The sequence below is a fragment of the Anomaloglossus baeobatrachus genome, chromosome 7, assembly GCF_048569485.1.
Source record: "Anomaloglossus baeobatrachus isolate aAnoBae1 chromosome 7, aAnoBae1.hap1, whole genome shotgun sequence".
NCBI lineage: Eukaryota > Metazoa > Chordata > Amphibia > Anura > Aromobatidae > Anomaloglossus > Anomaloglossus baeobatrachus.
Window position 1 is genome coordinate 205355320 of NC_134359.1, and position 24814 is coordinate 205380133.

Below are 24814 nucleotides of genomic sequence, written 5' to 3' on the forward strand. Positions count from 1 at the left end.
CAAGGAAAGTACACTGTTAAACATAGAAACTTCAGTACTGAGGCTATGAAAAGAAGGCACTGCTGAGATTCGAACTCAGGATCTCCTGTTTACGAGACAGGCGCTTTAACCAACTAAGCCACAGCACCACTTTGTGTAAGAGTAGAAAAGCACTACTGGTAGAGTCGCCCTCACCTCATGTCTTTCAGTGTCCTTGAATGTCTAGAGATAGACGACTTATGCAAATTCTTTCTTTACTGGACTAATTTTTAGGGCTTCAATAGTGACAAAAAATACAATCTTTCTTGAATTACTGATATTAAAACCCTAAACTTTGGTTAATCTCTGATAAAGTTTGAGCTTGTCCAACTCTTGACATAATCCACTGTTGTAGATATGATAAGAGCCACTTTGCCAGAAGCTCATACACAATCTTTAGTGAAATTGCACAGACTTGTCAAAATCCTCATTAGATCACATCATCTGGCTACAGACTCTTCCTGTAGACGAGCTGCCGAGTGGTTATGGCGTATGACTACTAATCCATTGTGCTCTGCATGCATGGTTTTTGAATCCCATACTTGTTGAAGTTACCTTCATCTCCAATGTTGAAACTCTAAATTATCTTTTTCAGCCCAAGCAGTGAGTATTTCCAGCATTTCCTGTTCAAGAAGGCTGCTATCAAACTTTTCTAACATTTCAGTCTGGCAAAAGTAAACCCACTGTTTTCATTTGGCATGCTTGATGCCATCCTACATTGGCTGACATCTTCTTCCTTTTGAGTACTTTGACAACACAGATTTAGAATCTCTCCATTGCACTATCTAAGGAAGGGATATGAGAAAGACAAGTTTGACTTTATAGTATTTTTACAAGGAAAGTACATTGTTAAACATAGAAACTTCTGTAAGAGGCTATGAAAAGAAGGCACTGCTGAGATTCGAACTCAGGATCTCCTGTTTACGAGACAGGCGCTTTAACCAACTAAGCCACAGCACCACTTTGTGTAAGAGTAGAAAAGCACTACTGGTAGAGTCGCCCTCACATCATGTCTTTCAGTGTCCTTGAATGTCTAGAGATAGACGACTTATGCAAATTCTTTCTTTACTGGACTAATTTTTAGGGCTTCAATAGTGACAAAAAATACAATCTTTCTTGAATTACTGATATTAAAACCCTAAACTTTGGTTAATCTCTGATAAAGTTTGAGCTTGTCCAACTCTTGACATAATCCACTGTTGTAGATATGATAAGAGCCACTTTGCCAGAAGCTCATACACAATCTTTAGTGAAATTGCACAGACTTGTCAAAATCCTCATTAGATCACATCATCTGGCTACAGACTCTTCCTGTAGACGAGCTGCCGAGTGGTTATGGCGTATGACTACTAATCCATTGTGCTCTGCATGCATGGTTTTTGAATCCCATACTTGTTGAAGTTACCTTCATCTCCAATGTTGAAACTCTAAATTATCTTTTTCAGCCCAAGCAGTGAGTATTTCCAGCATTTCCTGTTCAAGAAGGCTGCTATCAAACTTTTCTAACATTTCAGTCTGGCAAAAGTAAACCCACTGTTTTCATTTGGCATGCTTGATGCCATCCTACATTGGCTGACATCTTCTTCCTTTTGAGTACTTTGACAACACAGATTTAGAATCTCTCCATTGCACTATCTAAGGAAGGGATATGAGAAAGACAAGTTTGACTTTATAGTATTTTTACAAGGAAAGTACACTGTTAAACATAGAAACTTCAGTACTGAGGCTATGAAAAGAAGGCACTGCTGAGATTCGAACTCAGGATCTCCTGTTTACGAGACAGGCGCTTTAACCAACTAAGCCACAGCACCACTTTGTGTAAGAGTAGAAAAGCACTACTGGTAGAGTCGCCCTCACCTCATGTCTTTCAGTGTCCTTGAATGTCTAGAGATAGACGACTTATGCAAATTCTTTCTTTACTGGACTAATTTTTAGGGCTTCAATAGTGACAAAAAATACAATCTTTCTTGAATTACTGATATTAAAACCCTAAACTTTGGTTAATCTCTGATAAAGTTTGAGCTTGTCCAACTCTTGACATAATCCACTGTTGTAGATATGATAAGAGCCACTTTGCCAGAAGCTCATACACAATCTTTAGTGAAATTGCACAGACTTGTCAAAATCCTCATTAGATCACATCATCTGGCTACAGACTCTTCCTGTAGACGAGCTGCCGAGTGGTTATGGCGTATGACTACTAATCCATTGTGCTCTGCATGCATGGTTTTTGAATCCCATACTTGTTGAAGTTACCTTCATCTCCAATGTTGAAACTCTAAATTATCTTTTTCAGCCCAAGCAGTGAGTATTTCCAGCATTTCCTGTTCAAGAAGGCTGCTATCAAACTTTTCTAACATTTCAGTCTGGCAAAAGTAAACCCACTGTTTTCATTTGGCATGCTTGATGCCATCCTACATTGGCTGACATCTTCTTCCTTTTGAGTACTTTGACAACACAGATTTAGAATCTCTCCATTGCACTATCTAAGGAAGGGATATGAGAAAGACAAGTTTGACTTTATAGTATTTTTACAAGGAAAGTACATTGTTAAACATAGAAACTTCTGTAAGAGGCTATGAAAAGAAGGCACTGCTGAGATTCGAACTCAGGATCTCCTGTTTACGAGACAGGCGCTTTAACCAACTAAGCCACAGCACCACTTTGTGTAAGAGTAGAAAAGCACTACTGGTAGAGTCGCCCTCACATCATGTCTTTCAGTGTCCTTGAATGTCTAGAGATAGACGACTTATGCAAATTCTTTCTTTACTGGACTAATTTTTAGGGCTTCAATAGTGACAAAAAATACAATCTTTCTTGAATTACTGATATTAAAACCCTAAACTTTGGTTAATCTCTGATAAAGTTTGAGCTTGTCCAACTCTTGACATAATCCACTGTTGTAGATATGATAAGAGCCACTTTGCCAGAAGCTCATACACAATCTTTAGTGAAATTGCACAGACTTGTCAAAATCCTCATTAGATCACATCATCTGGCTACAGACTCTTCCTGTAGACGAGCTGCCGAGTGGTTATGGCGTATGACTACTAATCCATTGTGCTCTGCATGCATGGTTTTTGAATCCCATACTTGTTGAAGTTACCTTCATCTCCAATGTTGAAACTCTAAATTATCTTTTTCAGCCCAAGCAGTGAGTATTTCCAGCATTTCCTGTTCAAGAAGGCTGCTATCAAACTTTTCTAACATTTCAGTCTGGCAAAAGTAAACCCACTGTTTTCATTTGGCATGCTTGATGCCATCCTACATTGGCTGACATCTTCTTCCTTTTGAGTACTTTGACAACACAGATTTAGAATCTCTCCATTGCACTATCTAAGGAAGGGATATGAGAAAGACAAGTTTGACTTTATAGTATTTTTACAAGGAAAGTACATTGTTAAACATAGAAACTTCTGTAAGAGGCTATGAAAAGAAGGCACTGCTGAGATTCGAACTCAGGATCTCCTGTTTACGAGACAGGCGCTTTAACCAACTAAGCCACAGCACCACTTTGTGTAAGAGTAGAAAAGCACTACTGGTAGAGTCGCCCTCACCTCATGTCTTTCAGTGTCCTTGAATGTCTAGAGATAGACGACTTATGCAAATTCTTTCTTTACTGGACTAATTTTTAGGGCTTCAATAGTGACAAAAAATACAATCTTTCTTGAATTACTGATATTAAAACCCTAAACTTTGGTTAATCTCTGATAAAGTTTGAGCTTGTCCAACTCTTGACATAATCCACTGTTGTAGATATGATAAGAGCCACTTTGCCAGAAGCTCATACACAATCTTTAGTGAAATTGCACAGACTTGTCAAAATCCTCATTAGATCACATCATCTGGCTACAGACTCTTCCTGTAGACGAGCTGCCGAGTGGTTATGGCGTATGACTACTAATCCATTGTGCTCTGCATGCATGGTTTTTGAATCCCATACTTGTTGAAGTTACCTTCATCTCCAATGTTGAAACTCTAAATTATCTTTTTCAGCCCAAGCAGTGAGTATTTCCAGCATTTCCTGTTCAAGAAGGCTGCTATCAAACTTTTCTAACATTTCAGTCTGGCAAAAGTAAACCCACTGTTTTCATTTGGCATGCTTGATGCCATCCTACATTGGCTGACATCTTCTTCCTTTTGAGTACTTTGACAACACAGATTTAGAATCTCTCCATTGCACTATCTAAGGAAGGGATATGAGAAAGACAAGTTTGACTTTATAGTATTTTTACAAGGAAAGTACATTGTTAAACATAGAAACTTCTGTAAGAGGCTATGAAAAGAAGGCACTGCTGAGATTCGAACTCAGGATCTCCTGTTTACAAGACAGGCGCTTTAACCAACTAAGCCACAGCACCACTTTGTTTAAGAGTAGGAAAGCACTACTGGTAGAATCGCCCTCACCTCATGTCTTTCAGTGTCCTTGAATGTCTAGAGATAGACGACTTATGCAAATTCTTTCTTTACTGGACTAATTTTTAGGGCTTCAATAGTGACAAAAAATACAATCTTTATTGAATTACTGATATTAAAACCCTAAACTTTGGTTAATCTCTGATAAAGTTTGAGCTTGTCCAACTCTTGACATAATCCACTGTTGTAGATATGATAAGAGCCACTTTGCCAGAAGCTCATACACAATCTTTAGTGAAATTGCACAGACTTGTCAAAATCCTCATTAGATCACATCATCTGGCTACAGACTCTTCCTGTAGACGAGCTGCCGAGTGGTTATGGCGTATGACTACTAATCCATTGTGCTCTGCATGCATGGTTTTTGAATCCCATACTTGTTGAAGTTACCTTCATCTCCAATGTTGAAACTCTAAATTATCTTTTTCAGCCCAAGCAGTGAGTATTTCCAGCATTTCCTGTTCAAGAAGGCTGCTATCAAACTTTTCTAACATTTCAGTCTGGCAAAAGTAAACCCACTGTTTTCATTTGGCATGCTTGATGCCATCCTACATTGGCTGACATCTTCTTCCTTTTGAGTACTTTGACAACACAGATTTAGAATCTCTCCATTGCACTATCTAAGGAAGGGATATGAGAAAGACAAGTTTGACTTTATAGTATTTTTACAAGGAAAGTACATTGTTAAACATAGAAACTTCTGTAAGAGGCTATGAAAAGAAGGCACTGCTGAGATTCGAACTCAGGATCTCCTGTTTACAAGACAGGCGCTTTAACCAACTAAGCCACAGCACCACTTTGTTTAAGAGTAGGAAAGCACTACTGGTAGAATCGCCCTCACCTCATGTCTTTCAGTGTCCTTGAATGTCTAGAGATAGACGACTTATGCAAATTCTTTCTTTACTGGACTAATTTTTAGGGCTTCAATAGTGACAAAAAATACAATCTTTATTGAATTACTGATATTAAAACCCTAAACTTTGGTTAATCTCTGATAAAGTTTGAGCTTGTCCAACTCTTGACATAATCCACTGTTGTAGATATGATAAGAGCCACTTTGCCAGAAGCTCATACACAATCTTTAGTGAAATTGCACAGACTTGTCAAAATCCTCATTAGATCACATCATCTGGCTACAGACTCTTCCTGTAGACGAGCTGCCGAGTGGTTATGGCGTATGACTACTAATCCATTGTGCTCTGCATGCATGGTTTTTGAATCCCATACTTGTTGAAGTTACCTTCATCTCCAATGTTGAAACTCTAAATTATCTTTTTCAGCCCAAGCAGTGAGTATTTCCAGCATTTCCTGTTCAAGAAGGCTGCTATCAAACTTTTCTAACATTTCAGTCTGGCAAAAGTAAACCCACTGTTTTCATTTGGCATGCTTGATGCCATCCTACATTGGCTGACATCTTCTTCCTTTTGAGTACTTTGACAACACAGATTTAGAATCTCTCCATTGCACTATCTAAGGAAGGGATATGAGAAAGACAAGTTTGACTTTATAGTATTTTTACAAGGAAAGTACATTGTTAAACATAGAAACTTCTGTAAGAGGCTATGAAAAGAAGGCACTGCTGAGATTCGAACTCAGGTTCTCCTGTTTACAAGACAGGCGCTTTAACCAACTAAGCCACAGCACCACTTTGTTTAAGAGTAGGAAAGCACTACTGGTAGAATCGCCCTCACCTCATGTCTTTCAGTGTCCTTGAATGTCTAGAGATAGACGACTTATGCAAATTCTTTCTTTACTGGACTAATTTTTAGGGCTTCAATAGTGACAAAAAATACAATCTTTATTGAATTACTGATATTAAAACCCTAAACTTTGGTTAATCTCTGATAAAGTTTGAGCTTGTCCAACTCTTGACATAATCCACTGTTGTAGATATGATAAGAGCCACTTTGCCAGAAGCTCATACACAATCTTTAGTGAAATTGCACAGACTTGTCAAAATCCTCATTAGATCACATCATCTGGCTACAGACTCTTCCTGTAGACGAGCTGCCGAGTGGTTATGGCGTATGACTACTAATCCATTGTGCTCTGCATGCATGGTTTTTGAATCCCATACTTGTTGAAGTTACCTTCATCTCCAATGTTGAAACTCTAAATTATCTTTTTCAGCCCAAGCAGTGAGTATTTCCAGCATTTCCTGTTCAAGAAGGCTGCTATCAAACTTTTCTAACATTTCAGTCTGGCAAAAGTAAACCCACTGTTTTCATTTGGCATGCTTGATGCCATCCTACATTGGCTGACATCTTCTTCCTTTTGAGTACTTTGACAACACAGATTTAGAATCTCTCCATTGCACTATCTAAGGAAGGGATATGAGAAAGACAAGTTTGACTTTATAGTATTTTTACAAGGAAAGTACATTGTTAAACATAGAAACTTCTGTAAGAGGCTATGAAAAGAAGGCACTGCTGAGATTCGAACTCAGGATCTCCTGTTTACAAGACAGGCGCTTTAACCAACTAAGCCACAGCACCACTTTGTTTAAGAGTAGGAAAGCACTACTGGTAGAATCGCCCTCACCTCATGTCTTTCAGTGTCCTTGAATGTCTAGAGATAGACGACTTATGCAAATTCTTTCTTTACTGGACTAATTTTTAGGGCTTCAATAGTGACAAAAAATACAATCTTTATTGAATTACTGATATTAAAACCCTAAACTTTGGTTAATCTCTGATAAAGTTTGAGCTTGTCCAACTCTTGACATAATCCACTGTTGTAGATATGATAAGAGCCACTTTGCCAGAAGCTCATACACAATCTTTAGTGAAATTGCACAGACTTGTCAAAATCCTCATTAGATCACATCATCTGGCTACAGACTCTTCCTGTAGACGAGCTGCCGAGTGGTTATGGCGTATGACTACTAATCCATTGTGCTCTGCATGCATGGTTTTTGAATCCCATACTTGTTGAAGTTACCTTCATCTCCAATGTTGAAACTCTAAATTATCTTTTTCAGCCCAAGCAGTGAGTATTTCCAGCATTTCCTGTTCAAGAAGGCTGCAATCAAACTTTTCTAACATTTCAGTCTGGCAAAAGTAAACCCACTGTTTTCATTTGGCATGCTTGATGCCATCCTACATTGGCTGACATCTTCTTCCTTTTGAGTACTTTGACAACACAGATTTAGAATCTCTCCATTGCACTATCTAAGGAAGGGATATGAGAAAGACAAGTTTGACTTTATAGTATTTTTACAAGGAAAGTACATTGTTAAACATAGAAACTTCTGTAAGAGGCTATGAAAAGAAGGCACTGCTGAGATTCGAACTCAGGATCTCCTGTTTACAAGACAGGCGCTTTAACCAACTAAGCCACAGCACCACTTTGTTTAAGAGTAGGAAAGCACTACTGGTAGAATCGCCCTCACCTCATGTCTTTCAGTGTCCTTGAATGTCTAGAGATAGACGACTTATGCAAATTCTTTCTTTACTGGACTAATTTTTAGGGCTTCAATAGTGACAAAAAATACAATCTTTATTGAATTACTGATATTAAAACCCTAAACTTTGGTTAATCTCTGATAAAGTTTGAGCTTGTCCAACTCTTGACATAATCCACTGTTGTAGATATGATAAGAGCCACTTTGCCAGAAGCTCATACACAATCTTTAGTGAAATTGCACAGACTTGTCAAAATCCTCATTAGATCACATCATCTGGCTACAGACTCTTCCTGTAGACGAGCTGCCGAGTGGTTATGGCGTATGACTACTAATCCATTGTGCTCTGCATGCATGGTTTTTGAATCCCATACTTGTTGAAGTTACCTTCATCTCCAATGTTGAAACTCTAAATTATCTTTTTCAGCCCAAGCAGTGAGTATTTCCAGCATTTCCTGTTCAAGAAGGCTGCTATCAAACTTTTCTAACATTTCAGTCTGGCAAAAGTAAACCCACTGTTTTCATTTGGCATGCTTGATGCCATCCTACATTGGCTGACATCTTCTTCCTTTTGAGTACTTTGACAACACAGATTTAGAATCTCTCCATTGCACTATCTAAGGAAGGGATATGAGAAAGACAAGTTTGACTTTATAGTATTTTTACAAGGAAAGTACATTGTTAAACATAGAAACTTCTGTAAGAGGCTATGAAAAGAAGGCACTGCTGAGATTCGAACTCAGGATCTCCTGTTTACAAGACAGGCGCTTTAACCAACTAAGCCACAGCACCACTTTGTTTAAGAGTAGGAAAGCACTACTGGTAGAATCGCCCTCACCTCATGTCTTTCAGTGTCCTTGAATGTCTAGAGATAGACGACTTATGCAAATTCTTTCTTTACTGGACTAATTTTTAGGGCTTCAATAGTGACAAAAAATACAATCTTTATTGAATTACTGATATTAAAACCCTAAACTTTGGTTAATCTCTGATAAAGTTTGAGCTTGTCCAACTCTTGACATAATCCACTGTTGTAGATATGATAAGAGCCACTTTGCCAGAAGCTCATACACAATCTTTAGTGAAATTGCACAGACTTGTCAAAATCCTCATTAGATCACATCATCTGGCTACAGACTCTTCCTGTAGACGAGCTGCCGAGTGGTTATGGCGTATGACTACTAATCCATTGTGCTCTGCATGCATGGTTTTTGAATCCCATACTTGTTGAAGTTACCTTCATCTCCAATGTTGAAACTCTAAATTATCTTTTTCAGCCCAAGCAGTGAGTATTTCCAGCATTTCCTGTTCAAGAAGGCTGCTATCAAACTTTTCTAACATTTCAGTCTGGCAAAAGTAAACCCACTGTTTTCATTTGGCATGCTTGATGCCATCCTACATTGGCTGACATCTTCTTCCTTTTGAGTACTTTGACAACACAGATTTAGAATCTCTCCATTGCACTATCTAAGGAAGGGATATGAGAAAGACAAGTTTGACTTTATAGTATTTTTACAAGGAAAGTACATTGTTAAACATAGAAACTTCTGTAAGAGGCTATGAAAAGAAGGCACTGCTGAGATTCGAACTCAGGATCTCCTGTTTACAAGACAGGCGCTTTAACCAACTAAGCCACAGCACCACTTTGTTTAAGAGTAGGAAAGCACTACTGGTAGAATCGCCCTCACCTCATGTCTTTCAGTGTCCTTGAATGTCTAGAGATAGACGACTTATGCAAATTCTTTCTTTACTGGACTAATTTTTAGGGCTTCAATAGTGACAAAAAATACAATCTTTATTGAATTACTGATATTAAAACCCTAAACTTTGGTTAATCTCTGATAAAGTTTGAGCTTGTCCAACTCTTGACATAATCCACTGTTGTAGATATGATAAGAGCCACTTTGCCAGAAGCTCATACACAATCTTTAGTGAAATTGCACAGACTTGTCAAAATCCTCATTAGATCACATCATCTGGCTACAGACTCTTCCTGTAGACGAGCTGCCGAGTGGTTATGGCGTATGACTACTAATCCATTGTGCTCTGCATGCATGGTTTTTGAATCCCATACTTGTTGAAGTTACCTTCATCTCCAATGTTGAAACTCTAAATTATCTTTTTCAGCCCAAGCAGTGAGTATTTCCAGCATTTCCTGTTCAAGAAGGCTGCTATCAAACTTTTCTAACATTTCAGTCTGGCAAAAGTAAACCCACTGTTTTCATTTGGCATGCTTGATGCCATCCTACATTGGCTGACATCTTCTTCCTTTTGAGTACTTTGACAACACAGATTTAGAATCTCTCCATTGCACTATCTAAGGAAGGGATATGAGAAAGACAAGTTTGACTTTATAGTATTTTTACAAGGAAAGTACATTGTTAAACATAGAAACTTCTGTAAGAGGCTATGAAAAGAAGGCACTGCTGAGATTCGAACTCAGGTTCTCCTGTTTACAAGACAGGCGCTTTAACCAACTAAGCCACAGCACCACTTTGTTTAAGAGTAGGAAAGCACTACTGGTAGAATCGCCCTCACCTCATGTCTTTCAGTGTCCTTGAATGTCTAGAGATAGACGACTTATGCAAATTCTTTCTTTACTGGACTAATTTTTAGGGCTTCAATAGTGACAAAAAATACAATCTTTATTGAATTACTGATATTAAAACCCTAAACTTTGGTTAATCTCTGATAAAGTTTGAGCTTGTCCAACTCTTGACATAATCCACTGTTGTAGATATGATAAGAGCCACTTTGCCAGAAGCTCATACACAATCTTTAGTGAAATTGCACAGACTTGTCAAAATCCTCATTAGATCACATCATCTGGCTACAGACTCTTCCTGTAGACGAGCTGCCGAGTGGTTATGGCGTATGACTACTAATCCATTGTGCTCTGCATGCATGGTTTTTGAATCCCATACTTGTTGAAGTTACCTTCATCTCCAATGTTGAAACTCTAAATTATCTTTTTCAGCCCAAGCAGTGAGTATTTCCAGCATTTCCTGTTCAAGAAGGCTGCTATCAAACTTTTCTAACATTTCAGTCTGGCAAAAGTAAACCCACTGTTTTCATTTGGCATGCTTGATGCCATCCTACATTGGCTGACATCTTCTTCCTTTTGAGTACTTTGACAACACAGATTTAGAATCTCTCCATTGCACTATCTAAGGAAGGGATATGAGAAAGACAAGTTTGACTTTATAGTATTTTTACAAGGAAAGTACATTGTTAAACATAGAAACTTCTGTAAGAGGCTATGAAAAGAAGGCACTGCTGAGATTCGAACTCAGGATCTCCTGTTTACAAGACAGGCGCTTTAACCAACTAAGCCACAGCACCACTTTGTTTAAGAGTAGGAAAGCACTACTGGTAGAATCGCCCTCACCTCATGTCTTTCAGTGTCCTTGAATGTCTAGAGATAGACGACTTATGCAAATTCTTTCTTTACTGGACTAATTTTTAGGGCTTCAATAGTGACAAAAAATACAATCTTTATTGAATTACTGATATTAAAACCCTAAACTTTGGTTAATCTCTGATAAAGTTTGAGCTTGTCCAACTCTTGACATAATCCACTGTTGTAGATATGATAAGAGCCACTTTGCCAGAAGCTCATACACAATCTTTAGTGAAATTGCACAGACTTGTCAAAATCCTCATTAGATCACATCATCTGGCTACAGACTCTTCCTGTAGACGAGCTGCCGAGTGGTTATGGCGTATGACTACTAATCCATTGTGCTCTGCATGCATGGTTTTTGAATCCCATACTTGTTGAAGTTACCTTCATCTCCAATGTTGAAACTCTAAATTATCTTTTTCAGCCCAAGCAGTGAGTATTTCCAGCATTTCCTGTTCAAGAAGGCTGCTATCAAACTTTTCTAACATTTCAGTCTGGCAAAAGTAAACCCACTGTTTTCATTTGGCATGCTTGATGCCATCCTACATTGGCTGACATCTTCTTCCTTTTGAGTACTTTGACAACACAGATTTAGAATCTCTCCATTGCACTATCTAAGGAAGGGATATGAGAAAGACAAGTTTGACTTTATAGTATTTTTACAAGGAAAGTACATTGTTAAACATAGAAACTTCTGTAAGAGGCTATGAAAAGAAGGCACTGCTGAGATTCGAACTCAGGTTCTCCTGTTTACAAGACAGGCGCTTTAACCAACTAAGCCACAGCACCACTTTGTTTAAGAGTAGGAAAGCACTACTGGTAGAATCGCCCTCACCTCATGTCTTTCAGTGTCCTTGAATGTCTAGAGATAGACGACTTATGCAAATTCTTTCTTTACTGGACTAATTTTTAGGGCTTCAATAGTGACAAAAAATACAATCTTTATTGAATTACTGATATTAAAACCCTAAACTTTGGTTAATCTCTGATAAAGTTTGAGCTTGTCCAACTCTTGACATAATCCACTGTTGTAGATATGATAAGAGCCACTTTGCCAGAAGCTCATACACAATCTTTAGTGAAATTGCACAGACTTGTCAAAATCCTCATTAGATCACATCATCTGGCTACAGACTCTTCCTGTAGACGAGCTGCCGAGTGGTTATGGCGTATGACTACTAATCCATTGTGCTCTGCATGCATGGTTTTTGAATCCCATACTTGTTGAAGTTACCTTCATCTCCAATGTTGAAACTCTAAATTATCTTTTTCAGCCCAAGCAGTGAGTATTTCCAGCATTTCCTGTTCAAGAAGGCTGCTATCAAACTTTTCTAACATTTCAGTCTGGCAAAAGTAAACCCACTGTTTTCATTTGGCATGCTTGATGCCATCCTACATTGGCTGACATCTTCTTCCTTTTGAGTACTTTGACAACACAGATTTAGAATCTCTCCATTGCACTATCTAAGGAAGGGATATGAGAAAGACAAGTTTGACTTTATAGTATTTTTACAAGGAAAGTACATTGTTAAACATAGAAACTTCTGTAAGAGGCTATGAAAAGAAGGCACTGCTGAGATTCGAACTCAGGATCTCCTGTTTACAAGACAGGCGCTTTAACCAACTAAGCCACAGCACCACTTTGTTTAAGAGTAGGAAAGCACTACTGGTAGAATCGCCCTCACCTCATGTCTTTCAGTGTCCTTGAATGTCTAGAGATAGACGACTTATGCAAATTCTTTCTTTACTGGACTAATTTTTAGGGCTTCAATAGTGACAAAAAATACAATCTTTATTGAATTACTGATATTAAAACCCTAAACTTTGGTTAATCTCTGATAAAGTTTGAGCTTGTCCAACTCTTGACATAATCCACTGTTGTAGATATGATAAGAGCCACTTTGCCAGAAGCTCATACACAATCTTTAGTGAAATTGCACAGACTTGTCAAAATCCTCATTAGATCACATCATCTGGCTACAGACTCTTCCTGTAGACGAGCTGCCGAGTGGTTATGGCGTATGACTACTAATCCATTGTGCTCTGCATGCATGGTTTTTGAATCCCATACTTGTTGAAGTTACCTTCATCTCCAATGTTGAAACTCTAAATTATCTTTTTCAGCCCAAGCAGTGAGTATTTCCAGCATTTCCTGTTCAAGAAGGCTGCTATCAAACTTTTCTAACATTTCAGTCTGGCAAAAGTAAACCCACTGTTTTCATTTGGCATGCTTGATGCCATCCTACATTGGCTGACATCTTCTTCCTTTTGAGTACTTTGACAACACAGATTTAGAATCTCTCCATTGCACTATCTAAGGAAGGGATATGAGAAAGACAAGTTTGACTTTATAGTATTTTTACAAGGAAAGTACATTGTTAAACATAGAAACTTCTGTAAGAGGCTATGAAAAGAAGGCACTGCTGAGATTCGAACTCAGGATCTCCTGTTTACAAGACAGGCGCTTTAACCAACTAAGCCACAGCACCACTTTGTTTAAGAGTAGGAAAGCACTACTGGTAGAATCGCCCTCACCTCATGTCTTTCAGTGTCCTTGAATGTCTAGAGATAGACGACTTATGCAAATTCTTTCTTTACTGGACTAATTTTTAGGGCTTCAATAGTGACAAAAAATACAATCTTTATTGAATTACTGATATTAAAACCCTAAACTTTGGTTAATCTCTGATAAAGTTTGAGCTTGTCCAACTCTTGACATAATCCACTGTTGTAGATATGATAAGAGCCACTTTGCCAGAAGCTCATACACAATCTTTAGTGAAATTGCACAGACTTGTCAAAATCCTCATTAGATCACATCATCTGGCTACAGACTCTTCCTGTAGACGAGCTGCCGAGTGGTTATGGCGTATGACTACTAATCCATTGTGCTCTGCATGCATGGTTTTTGAATCCCATACTTGTTGAAGTTACCTTCATCTCCAATGTTGAAACTCTAAATTATCTTTTTCAGCCCAAGCAGTGAGTATTTCCAGCATTTCCTGTTCAAGAAGGCTGCTATCAAACTTTTCTAACATTTCAGTCTGGCAAAAGGAAACCCACTGTTTTCATTTGGCATGCTTGATGCCATCCTACATTGGCTGACATCTTCTTCCTTTTGAGTACTTTGACAACACAGATTTAGAATCTCTCCATTGCACTATCTAAGGAAGGGATATGAGAAAGACAAGTTTGACTTTATAGTATTTTTACAAGGAAAGTACATTGTTAAACATAGAAACTTCTGTAAGAGGCTATGAAAAGAAGGCACTGCTGAGATTCGAACTCAGGATCTCCTGTTTACAAGACAGGCGCTTTAACCAACTAAGCCACAGCACCACTTTGTTTAAGAGTAGGAAAGCACTACTGGTAGAATCGCCCTCACCTCATGTCTTTCAGTGTCCTTGAATGTCTAGAGATAGACGACTTATGCAAATTCTTTCTTTACTGGACTAATTTTTAGGGCTTCAATAGTGACAAAAAATACAATCTTTATTGAATTACTGATATTAAAACCCTAAACTTTGGTTAATCTCTGATAAAGTTTGAGCTTGTCCAACTCTTGACATAATCCACTGTTGTAGATATGATAAGAGCCACTTTGCCAGAAGCTCATACACAATCTTTAGTGAAATTGCACAGACTTGTCAAAATCCTCATTAGATCACATCATCTGGCTACAGACTCTTCCTGTAGACGAGCTGCCGAGTGGTTATGGCGTATGACTACTAATCCATTGTGCTCTGCATGCATGGTTTTTGAATCCCATACTTGTTGAAGTTACCTTCATCTCCAATGTTGAAACTCTAAATTATCTTTTTCAGCCCAAGCAGTGAGTATTTCCAGCATTTCCTGTTCAAGAAGGCTGCTATCAAACTTTTCTAACATTTCAGTCTGGCAAAAGTAAACCCACTGTTTTCATTTGGCATGCTTGATGCCATCCTACATTGGCTGACATCTTCTTCCTTTTGAGTACTTTGACAACACAGATTTAGAATCTCTCCATTGCACTATCTAAGGAAGGGATATGAGAAAGACAAGTTTGACTTTATAGTATTTTTACAAGGAAAGTACATTGTTAAACATAGAAACTTCTGTAAGAGGCTATGAAAAGAAGGCACTGCTGAGATTCGAACTCAGGATCTCCTGTTTACAAGACAGGCGCTTTAACCAACTAAGCCACAGCACCACTTTGTTTAAGAGTAGGAAAGCACTACTGGTAGAATCGCCCTCACCTCATGTCTTTCAGTGTCCTTGAATGTCTAGAGATAGACGACTTATGCAAATTCTTTCTTTACTGGACTAATTTTTAGGGCTTCAATAGTGACAAAAAATACAATCTTTATTGAATTACTGATATTAAAACCCTAAACTTTGGTTAATCTCTGATAAAGTTTGAGCTTGTCCAACTCTTGACATAATCCACTGTTGTAGATATGATAAGAGCCACTTTGCCAGAAGCTCATACACAATCTTTAGTGAAATTGCACAGACTTGTCAAAATCCTCATTAGATCACATCATCTGGCTACAGACTCTTCCTGTAGACGAGCTGCCGAGTGGTTATGGCGTATGACTACTAATCCATTGTGCTCTGCATGCATGGTTTTTGAATCCCATACTTGTTGAAGTTACCTTCATCTCCAATGTTGAAACTCTAAATTATCTTTTTCAGCCCAAGCAGTGAGTATTTCCAGCATTTCCTGTTCAAGAAGGCTGCTATCAAACTTTTCTAACATTTCAGTCTGGCAAAAGTAAACCCACTGTTTTCATTTGGCATGCTTGATGCCATCCTACATTGGCTGACATCTTCTTCCTTTTGAGTACTTTGACAACACAGATTTAGAATCTCTCCATTGCACTATCTAAGGAAGGGATATGAGAAAGACAAGTTTGACTTTATAGTATTTTTACAAGGAAAGTACATTGTTAAACATAGAAACTTCTGTAAGAGGCTATGAAAAGAAGGCACTGCTGAGATTCGAACTCAGGATCTCCTGTTTACAAGACAGGCGCTTTAACCAACTAAGCCACAGCACCACTTTGTTTAAGAGTAGGAAAGCACTACTGGTAGAATCGCCCTCACCTCATGTCTTTCAGTGTCCTTGAATGTCTAGAGATAGACGACTTATGCAAATTCTTTCTTTACTGGACTAATTTTTAGGGCTTCAATAGTGACAAAAAATACAATCTTTATTGAATTACTGATATTAAAACCCTAAACTTTGGTTAATCTCTGATAAAGTTTGAGCTTGTCCAACTCTTGACATAATCCACTGTTGTAGATATGATAAGAGCCACTTTGCCAGAAGCTCATACACAATCTTTAGTGAAATTGCACAGACTTGTCAAAATCCTCATTAGATCACATCATCTGGCTACAGACTCTTCCTGTAGACGAGCTGCCGAGTGGTTATGGCGTATGACTACTAATCCATTGTGCTCTGCATGCATGGTTTTTGAATCCCATACTTGTTGAAGTTACCTTCATCTCCAATGTTGAAACTCTAAATTATCTTTTTCAGCCCAAGCAGTGAGTATTTCCAGCATTTCCTGTTCAAGAAGGCTGCTATCAAACTTTTCTAACATTTCAGTCTGGCAAAAGTAAACCCACTGTTTTCATTTGGCATGCTTGATGCCATCCTACATTGGCTGACATCTTCTTCCTTTTGAGTACTTTGACAACACAGATTTAGAATCTCTCCATTGCACTATCTAAGGAAGGGATATGAGAAAGACAAGTTTGACTTTATAGTATTTTTACAAGGAAAGTACACTGTTAAACATAGAAACTTCAGTACTGAGGCTATGAAAAGAAGGCACTGCTGAGATTCGAACTCAGGATCTCCTGTTTACGAGACAGGCGCTTTAACCAACTAAGCCACAGCACCACTTTGTGTAAGAGTAGAAAAGCACTACTGGTAGAGTCGCCCTCACCTCATGTCTTTCAGTGTCCTTGAATGTCTAGAGATAGACGACTTATGCAAATTCTTTCTTTACTGGACTAATTTTTAGGGCTTCAATAGTGACAAAAAATACAATCTTTATTGAATTACTGATATTAAAACCCTAAACTTTGGTTAATCTCTGATAAAGTTTGAGCTTGTCCAACTCTTGACATAATCCACTGTTGTAGATATGATAAGAGCCACTTTGCCAGAAGCTCATACACAATCTTTAGTGAAATTGCACAGACTTGTCAAAATCCTCATTAGATCACATCATCTGGCTACAGACTCTTCCTGTAGACGAGCTGCCGAGTGGTTATGGCGTATGACTACTAATCCATTGTGCTCTGCATGCATGGTTTTTGAATCCCATACTTGTTGAAGTTACCTTCATCTCCAATGTTGAAACTCTAAATTATCTTTTTCAGCCCAAGCAGTGAGTATTTCCAGCATTTCCTGTTCAAGAAGGCTGCTATCAAACTTTTCTAACATTTCAGTCTGGCAAAAGTAAACCCACTGTTTTCATTTGGCATGCTTGATGCCATCCTACATTGGCTGACATCTTCTTCCTTTTGAGTACTTTGACAACACAGATTTAGAATCTCTCCATTGCAATATCTAAGGAAGGGATATGAGAAAGACAAGTTTGACTTTATAGTATTTTTACAAGGAAAGTACACTGTTAAACATAGAAACTTCAGTACTGAGGCTATGAAAAGAAGGCACTGCTGAGATTCGAACTCAGGATCTCCTGTTTACAAGACAGGCGCTTTAACCAACTAAGCCACAGCACCACTTTGTTTAAGAGTAGGAAAGCACTACTGGTAGAATCGCCCTCACCTCATGTCTTTCAGTGTCCTTGAATGTCTAGAGATAGACGACTTATGCAAATTCTTTCTTTACTGGACTAATTTTTAGGGCTTCAATAGTGACAAAAAATACAATCTTTATTGAATTACTGATATTAAAACCCTAAACTTTGGTTAATCTCTGATAAAGTTTGAGCTTGTCCAACTCTTGACATAATCCACTGTTGTAGATATGATAAGAGCCACTTTGCCAGAAGCTCATACACAATCTTTAGTGAAATTGCACAGACTTGTCAAAATCCTCATTAGATCACATCATCTGGCTACAGACTCTTCCTGTAGACGAGCTGCCGAGTGGTTATGGCGTATGACTACTAATCCATTGTGCTCTGCATGCATGGTTTTTGAATCCCATACTTGTTGAAGTTACCTTCATCTCCAATGTTGAAACTCTAAATTATCTTTTTCAGCCCAAGCAGTGAGTATTTCCAGCATTTCCTGTTCAAGAAGGCTGCTATCAAACTTTTCTAACATTTCAGTCTGGCAAAAGTAAACCCACTGTTTTCATTTGGCATGCTTGATGCCATCCTACATTGGCTGACATCTTCTTCCTTTTGAGTACTTTGACAACACAGATTTAGAATCTCTCCATTGCACTATCTAAGGAAGGGATATGAGAAAGACAAGTTTGACTTTATAGTATTTTTACAAGGAAAGTACATTGTTAAACATAGAAACTTCTGTAAGAGGCTATGAAAAGAAGGCACTGCTGAGATTCGAACTCAGGATCTCCTGTTTACAAGACAGGCGCTTTAACCAACTAAGCCACAGCACCACTTTGTTTAAGAGTAGGAAAGCACTACTGGTAGAATCGCCCTCACCTCATGTCTTTCAGTGTCCTTGAATGTCTAGAGATAGACGACTTATGCAAATTCTTTCTTTACTGGACTAATTTTTAGGGCTTCAATAGTGACAAAAAATACAATCTTTATTGAATTACTGATATTAAAACCCTAAACTTTGGTTAATCTCTGATAAAGTTTGAGCTTGTCCAACTCTTGACATAATCCACTGTTGTAGATATGATAAGAGCCACTTTGCCAGAAGCTCATACACAATCTTTAGTGAAATTGCACAGACTTGTCAAAATCCTCATTAGATCACATCATCTGGCTACAGACTCTTCCTGTAGACGAGCTGCCGAGTGGTTATGGCGTATGACTACTAATCCATTGTGCTCTGCATGCATGGTTTTTGAATCCCATACTTGTTGAAGTTACCTTCATCTCCAATGTTGAAACTCTAAATTATCTTTTTCAGCCCAAGCAGTGAGTATTTCCAGCATTTCCTGTTCAAGAAGGCTGCTATCAAACTTTTCTAACATTTCAGTCTGGCAAAAGTAAACCCACTGTTTTCATTTGGCATGCTTGATGCCATCCTACATTGGCTGACATCTTCTTCCTTTTGAGTACTTTGACAACACAGATTTAGAATCTCTCCATTGCACTATCTAAGGAAGGGATATGAGAAAGACAAGTTTGACTTTATAGTATTTTTACAAGGAAAGTACATTGTTAAACATAGAAACTTCTGTAAGAGGCTATGAAAAGAAGGCACTGCTGAGATTCGAACTCAGGATCTCCTGTTTACAAGACAGGCGCTTTAACCAACTAAGCCACAGCACCACTTTGTTTAAGAGTAGGAAAGCACTACTGGTAGAATCGCCCTCACCTCATGTCTTTCAGTGTCCTTGAATGTCTAGAGATAGACGACTTATGCAAATTCTTTCTTTACTGGACTAATTTTTAGGGCTTCAATAGTGACAAAAAATACAATCTTTATTGAATTACTGATATTAAAACCCTAAACTTTGGTTAATCTCTGATAAAGTTTGAGCTTGTCCAACTCTTGACATAATCCACTGTTGTAGATATGATAAGAGCCACTTTGCCAGAAGCTCATACACAATCTTTAGTGAAATTGCACAGACTTGTCAAAATCCTCATTAGATCACATCATCTGGCTACAGACTCTTCCTGTAGACGAGCTGCCGAGTGGTTATGGCGTATGACTACTAATCCATTGTGCTCTGCATGCATGGTTTTTGAATCCCATACTTGTTGAAGTTACCTTCATCTCCAATGTTGAAACTCTAAATTATCTTTTTCAGCCCAAGCAGTGAGTATTTCCAGCATTTCCTGTTCAAGAAGGCTGCTATCAAACTTTTCTAACATTTCAGTCTGGCAAAAGTAAACCCACTGTTTTCATTTGGCATGCTTGATGCCATCCTACATTGGCTGACATCTTCTTCCTTTTGAGTACTTTGACAACACAGATTTAGAATCTCTCCATTGCACTATCTAAGGAAGGGATATGAGAAAGACAAGTTTGACTTTATAGTATTTTTACAAGGAAAGTACATTGTTAAACATAGAAACTTCTGTAAGAGGCTATGAAAAGAAGGCACTGCTGAGATTCGAACTCAGGATCTCCTGTTTACAAGACAGGCGCTTTAACCAACTAAGCCACAGCACCACTTTGTTTAAGAGTAGGAAAGCACTACTGGTAGAATCGCCCTCACCTCATGTCTTTCAGTGTCCTTGAATGTCTAGAGATAGACGACTTATGCAAATTCTTTCTTTACTGGACTAATTTTTAGGGCTTCAATAGTGACAAAAAATACAATCTTTATTGAATTACTGATATTAAAACCCTAAACTTTGGTTAATCTCTGATAAAGTTTGAGCTTGTCCAACTCTTGACATAATCCACTGTTGTAGATATGATAAGAGCCACTTTGCCAGAAGCTCATACACAATCTTTAGTGAAATTGCACAGACTTGTCAAAATCCTCATTAGATCACATCATCTGGCTACAGACTCTTCCTGTAGACGAGCTGCCGAGTGGTTATGGCGTATGACTACTAATCCATTGTGCTCTGCATGCATGGTTTTTGAATCCCATACTTGTTGAAGTTACCTTCATCTCCAATGTTGAAACTCTAAATTATCTTTTTCAGCCCAAGCAGTGAGTATTTCCAGCATTTCCTGTTCAAGAAGGCTGCTATCAAACTTTTCTAACATTTCAGTCTGGCAAAAGTAAACCCACTGTTTTCATTTGGCATGCTTGATGCCATCCTACATTGGCTGACATCTTCTTCCTTTTGAGTACTTTGACAACACAGATTTAGAATCTCTCCATTGCACTATCTAAGGAAGGGATATGAGAAAGACAAGTTTGACTTTATAGTATTTTTACAAGGAAAGTACATTGTTAAACATAGAAACTTCTGTAAGAGGCTATGAAAAGAAGGCACTGCTGAGATTCGAACTCAGGATCTCCTGTTTACAAGACAGGCGCTTTAACCAACTAAGCCACAGCACCACTTTGTTTAAGAGTAGGAAAGCACTACTGGTAGAATCGCCCTCACCTCATGTCTTTCAGTGTCCTTGAATGTCTAGAGATAGACGACTTATGCAAATTCTTTCTTTACTGGACTAATTTTTAGGGCTTCAATAGTGACAAAAAATACAATCTTTATTGAATTACTGATATTAAAACCCTAAACTTTGGTTAATCTCTGATAAAGTTTGAGCTTGTCCAACTCTTGACATAATCCACTGTTGTAGATATGATAAGAGCCACTTTGCCAGAAGCTCATACACAATCTTTAGTGAAATTGCACAGACTTGTCAAAATCCTCATTAGATCACATCATCTGGCTACAGACTCTTCCTGTAGACGAGCTGCCGAGTGGTTATGGCGTATGACTACTAATCCATTGTGCTCTGCATGCATGGTTTTTGAATCCCATACTTGTTGAAGTTACCTTCATCTCCAATGTTGAAACTCTAAATTATCTTTTTCAGCCCAAGCAGTGAGTATTTCCAGCATTTCCTGTTCAAGAAGGCTGCTATCAAACTTTTCTAACATTTCAGTCTGGCAAAAGTAAACCCACTGTTTTCATTTGGCATGCTTGATGCCATCCTACATTGGCTGACATCTTCTTCCTTTTGAGTACTTTGACAACACAGATTTAGAATCTCTCCATTGCACTATCTAAGGAAGGGATATGAGAAAGACAAGTTTGACTTTATAGTATTTTTACAAGGAAAGTACATTGTTAAACATAGAAACTTCTGTAAGAGGCTATGAAAAGAAGGCACTGCTGAGATTCGAACTCAGGATCTCCTGTTTACAAGACAGGCGCTTTAACCAACTAAGCCACAGCACCACTTTGTTTAAGAGTAGGAAAGCACTACTGGTAGAATCGCCCTCACCTCATGTCTTTCAGTGTCCTTGAATGTCTAGAGATAGACGACTTATGCAAATTCTTTCTTTACTGGACTAATTTTTAGGGCTTCAATAGTGACAAAAAATACAATCTTTATTGAATTACTGATATTAAAACCCTAAACTTTGGTTAATCTCTGATAAAGTTTGAGCTTGTCCAACTCTTGACATAATCCACTGTTGTAGATATGATAAGAGCCACTTTGCCAGAAGCTCATACACAATCTTTAGTGAAATTGCACAGACTTGTCAAAATCCTCATTAGATCACATCATCTGGCTACAGACTCTTCCTGTAGACGAGCTGCCGAGTGGTTATGGCGTATGACTACTAATCCATTGTGCTCTGCATGCATGGTTTTTGAATCCCATACTTGTTGAAGTTACCTTCATCTCCAATGTTGAAACTCTAAATTATCTTTTTCAGCCCAAGCAGTGAGTATTTCCAGCATTTCCTGTTCAAGAAGGCTGCTATCAAACTTTTCTAACATTTCAGTCTGGCAAAAGTAAACCCACTGTTTTCATTTGGCATGCTTGATGCCATCCTACATTGGCTGACATCTTCTTCCTTTTGAGTACTTTGACAACACAGATTTAGAATCTCTCCATTGCACTATCTAAGGAAGGGATATGAGAAAGACAAGTTTGACTTTATAGTATTTTTACAAGGAAAGTACATTGTTAAACATAGAAACTTCTGTAAGAGGCTATGAAAAGAAGGCACTGCTGAGATTCGAACTCAGGATCTCCTGTTTACAAGACAGGCGCTTTAACCAACTAAGCCACAGCACCACTTTGTTTAAGAGTAGGAAAGCACTACTGGTAGAATCGCCCTCACCTCATGTCTTTCAGTGTCCTTGAATGTCTAGAGATAGACGACTTATGCAAATTCTTTCTTTACTGGACTAATTTTTAGGGCTTCAATAGTGACAAAAAATACAATCTTTATTGAATTACTGATATTAAAACCCTAAACTTTGGTTAATCTCTGATAAAGTTTGAGCTTGTCCAACTCTTGACATAATCCACTGTTGTAGATATGATAAGAGCCACTTTGCCAGAAGCTCATACACAATCTTTAGTGAAATTGCACAGACTTGTCAAAATCCTCATTAGATCACATCATCTGGCTACAGACTCTTCCTGTAGACGAGCTGCCGAGTGGTTATGGCGTATGACTACTAATCCATTGTGCTCTGCATGCATGGTTTTTGAATCCCATACTTGTTGAAGTTACCTTCATCTCCAATGTTGAAACTCTAAATTATCTTTTTCAGCCCAAGCAGTGAGTATTTCCAGCATTTCCTGTTCAAGAAGGCTGCTATCAAACTTTTCTAACATTTCAGTCTGGCAAAAGTAAACCCACTGTTTTCATTTGGCATGCTTGATGCCATCCTACATTGGCTGACATCTTCTTCCTTTTGAGTACTTTGACAACACAGATTTAGAATCTCTCCATTGCACTATCTAAGGAAGGGATATGAGAAAGACAAGTTTGACTTTATAGTATTTTTACAAGGAAAGTACATTGTTAAACATAGAAACTTCTGTAAGAGGCTATGAAAAGAAGGCACTGCTGAGATTCGAACTCAGGATCTCCTGTTTACAAGACAGGCGCTTTAACCAACTAAGCCACAGCACCACTTTGTTTAAGAGTAGGAAAGCACTACTGGTAGAATCGCCCTCACCTCATGTCTTTCAGTGTCCTTGAATGTCTAGAGATAGACGACTTATGCAAATTCTTTCTTTACTGGACTAATTTTTAGGGCTTCAATAGTGACAAAAAATACAATCTTTATTGAATTACTGATATTAAAACCCTAAACTTTGGTTAATCTCTGATAAAGTTTGAGCTTGTCCAACTCTTGACATAATCCACTGTTGTAGATATGATAAGAGCCACTTTGCCAGAAGCTCATACACAATCTTTAGTGAAATTGCACAGACTTGTCAAAATCCTCATTAGATCACATCATCTGGCTACAGACTCTTCCTGTAGACGAGCTGCCGAGTGGTTATGGCGTATGACTACTAATCCATTGTGCTCTGCATGCATGGTTTTTGAATCCCATACTTGTTGAAGTTACCTTCATCTCCAATGTTGAAACTCTAAATTATCTTTTTCAGCCCAAGCAGTGAGTATTTCCAGCATTTCCTGTTCAAGAAGGCTGCTATCAAACTTTTCTAACATTTCAGTCTGGCAAAAGTAAACCCACTGTTTTCATTTGGCATGCTTGATGCCATCCTACATTGGCTGACATCTTCTTCCTTTTGAGTACTTTGACAACACAGATTTAGAATCTCTCCATTGCACTATCTAAGGAAGGGATATGAGAAAGACAAGTTTGACTTTATAGTATTTTTACAAGGAAAGTACATTGTTAAACATAGAAACTTCTGTAAGAGGCTATGAAAAGAAGGCACTGCTGAGATTCGAACTCAGGATCTCCTGTTTACAAGACAGGCGCTTTAACCAACTAAGCCACAGCACCACTTTGTTTAAGAGTAGGAAAGCACTACTGGTA

General features: G+C 38.2%; 30 non-coding genes across 30 annotated transcripts; all 30 read right to left on the minus strand.

Annotated features, from left to right (window-relative positions):
• Positions 1–54: 54 nt before the first annotated feature.
• TRNAT-CGU (transfer RNA threonine (anticodon CGU)) lies at positions 55–128 on the minus strand. Its single transcript has one exon. It is a non-coding gene; the product is annotated as a tRNA-Thr (tRNA).
• A 776-nt stretch (positions 129–904) lies between these two features.
• On the minus strand, positions 905–978 carry TRNAT-CGU (transfer RNA threonine (anticodon CGU)). The gene has a single exon. It is a non-coding gene; the product is annotated as a tRNA-Thr (tRNA).
• A 777-nt stretch (positions 979–1755) lies between these two features.
• On the minus strand, positions 1756–1829 carry TRNAT-CGU (transfer RNA threonine (anticodon CGU)). The gene has a single exon. It is a non-coding gene; the product is annotated as a tRNA-Thr (tRNA).
• A 776-nt stretch (positions 1830–2605) lies between these two features.
• TRNAT-CGU (transfer RNA threonine (anticodon CGU)) lies at positions 2606–2679 on the minus strand. Its single transcript has one exon. It is a non-coding gene; the product is annotated as a tRNA-Thr (tRNA).
• A 776-nt stretch (positions 2680–3455) lies between these two features.
• Positions 3456–3529, minus strand: TRNAT-CGU (transfer RNA threonine (anticodon CGU)). Its single transcript has one exon. It is a non-coding gene; the product is annotated as a tRNA-Thr (tRNA).
• A 776-nt stretch (positions 3530–4305) lies between these two features.
• Positions 4306–4379, minus strand: TRNAT-UGU (transfer RNA threonine (anticodon UGU)). The gene has a single exon. It is a non-coding gene; the product is annotated as a tRNA-Thr (tRNA).
• A 776-nt stretch (positions 4380–5155) lies between these two features.
• TRNAT-UGU (transfer RNA threonine (anticodon UGU)) lies at positions 5156–5229 on the minus strand. Its single transcript has one exon. It is a non-coding gene; the product is annotated as a tRNA-Thr (tRNA).
• Positions 5230–6005: 776 nt separating this feature from the next.
• On the minus strand, positions 6006–6079 carry TRNAT-UGU (transfer RNA threonine (anticodon UGU)). The gene has a single exon. It is a non-coding gene; the product is annotated as a tRNA-Thr (tRNA).
• A 776-nt stretch (positions 6080–6855) lies between these two features.
• On the minus strand, positions 6856–6929 carry TRNAT-UGU (transfer RNA threonine (anticodon UGU)). The gene has a single exon. It is a non-coding gene; the product is annotated as a tRNA-Thr (tRNA).
• A 776-nt stretch (positions 6930–7705) lies between these two features.
• Positions 7706–7779, minus strand: TRNAT-UGU (transfer RNA threonine (anticodon UGU)). The gene has a single exon. It is a non-coding gene; the product is annotated as a tRNA-Thr (tRNA).
• A 776-nt stretch (positions 7780–8555) lies between these two features.
• On the minus strand, positions 8556–8629 carry TRNAT-UGU (transfer RNA threonine (anticodon UGU)). Its single transcript has one exon. It is a non-coding gene; the product is annotated as a tRNA-Thr (tRNA).
• A 776-nt stretch (positions 8630–9405) lies between these two features.
• On the minus strand, positions 9406–9479 carry TRNAT-UGU (transfer RNA threonine (anticodon UGU)). Its single transcript has one exon. It is a non-coding gene; the product is annotated as a tRNA-Thr (tRNA).
• Positions 9480–10255: 776 nt separating this feature from the next.
• Positions 10256–10329, minus strand: TRNAT-UGU (transfer RNA threonine (anticodon UGU)). The gene has a single exon. It is a non-coding gene; the product is annotated as a tRNA-Thr (tRNA).
• A 776-nt stretch (positions 10330–11105) lies between these two features.
• TRNAT-UGU (transfer RNA threonine (anticodon UGU)) lies at positions 11106–11179 on the minus strand. The gene has a single exon. It is a non-coding gene; the product is annotated as a tRNA-Thr (tRNA).
• A 776-nt stretch (positions 11180–11955) lies between these two features.
• On the minus strand, positions 11956–12029 carry TRNAT-UGU (transfer RNA threonine (anticodon UGU)). The gene has a single exon. It is a non-coding gene; the product is annotated as a tRNA-Thr (tRNA).
• A 776-nt stretch (positions 12030–12805) lies between these two features.
• TRNAT-UGU (transfer RNA threonine (anticodon UGU)) lies at positions 12806–12879 on the minus strand. The gene has a single exon. It is a non-coding gene; the product is annotated as a tRNA-Thr (tRNA).
• Positions 12880–13655: 776 nt separating this feature from the next.
• Positions 13656–13729, minus strand: TRNAT-UGU (transfer RNA threonine (anticodon UGU)). Its single transcript has one exon. It is a non-coding gene; the product is annotated as a tRNA-Thr (tRNA).
• Positions 13730–14505: 776 nt separating this feature from the next.
• TRNAT-UGU (transfer RNA threonine (anticodon UGU)) lies at positions 14506–14579 on the minus strand. Its single transcript has one exon. It is a non-coding gene; the product is annotated as a tRNA-Thr (tRNA).
• Positions 14580–15355: 776 nt separating this feature from the next.
• Positions 15356–15429, minus strand: TRNAT-UGU (transfer RNA threonine (anticodon UGU)). The gene has a single exon. It is a non-coding gene; the product is annotated as a tRNA-Thr (tRNA).
• Positions 15430–16205: 776 nt separating this feature from the next.
• TRNAT-UGU (transfer RNA threonine (anticodon UGU)) lies at positions 16206–16279 on the minus strand. Its single transcript has one exon. It is a non-coding gene; the product is annotated as a tRNA-Thr (tRNA).
• A 777-nt stretch (positions 16280–17056) lies between these two features.
• On the minus strand, positions 17057–17130 carry TRNAT-CGU (transfer RNA threonine (anticodon CGU)). The gene has a single exon. It is a non-coding gene; the product is annotated as a tRNA-Thr (tRNA).
• A 777-nt stretch (positions 17131–17907) lies between these two features.
• On the minus strand, positions 17908–17981 carry TRNAT-UGU (transfer RNA threonine (anticodon UGU)). The gene has a single exon. It is a non-coding gene; the product is annotated as a tRNA-Thr (tRNA).
• A 776-nt stretch (positions 17982–18757) lies between these two features.
• TRNAT-UGU (transfer RNA threonine (anticodon UGU)) lies at positions 18758–18831 on the minus strand. Its single transcript has one exon. It is a non-coding gene; the product is annotated as a tRNA-Thr (tRNA).
• A 776-nt stretch (positions 18832–19607) lies between these two features.
• TRNAT-UGU (transfer RNA threonine (anticodon UGU)) lies at positions 19608–19681 on the minus strand. Its single transcript has one exon. It is a non-coding gene; the product is annotated as a tRNA-Thr (tRNA).
• A 776-nt stretch (positions 19682–20457) lies between these two features.
• Positions 20458–20531, minus strand: TRNAT-UGU (transfer RNA threonine (anticodon UGU)). The gene has a single exon. It is a non-coding gene; the product is annotated as a tRNA-Thr (tRNA).
• Positions 20532–21307: 776 nt separating this feature from the next.
• TRNAT-UGU (transfer RNA threonine (anticodon UGU)) lies at positions 21308–21381 on the minus strand. Its single transcript has one exon. It is a non-coding gene; the product is annotated as a tRNA-Thr (tRNA).
• Positions 21382–22157: 776 nt separating this feature from the next.
• Positions 22158–22231, minus strand: TRNAT-UGU (transfer RNA threonine (anticodon UGU)). The gene has a single exon. It is a non-coding gene; the product is annotated as a tRNA-Thr (tRNA).
• A 776-nt stretch (positions 22232–23007) lies between these two features.
• On the minus strand, positions 23008–23081 carry TRNAT-UGU (transfer RNA threonine (anticodon UGU)). The gene has a single exon. It is a non-coding gene; the product is annotated as a tRNA-Thr (tRNA).
• A 776-nt stretch (positions 23082–23857) lies between these two features.
• TRNAT-UGU (transfer RNA threonine (anticodon UGU)) lies at positions 23858–23931 on the minus strand. The gene has a single exon. It is a non-coding gene; the product is annotated as a tRNA-Thr (tRNA).
• A 776-nt stretch (positions 23932–24707) lies between these two features.
• Positions 24708–24781, minus strand: TRNAT-UGU (transfer RNA threonine (anticodon UGU)). Its single transcript has one exon. It is a non-coding gene; the product is annotated as a tRNA-Thr (tRNA).
• Positions 24782–24814: the final 33 nt, after the last annotated feature.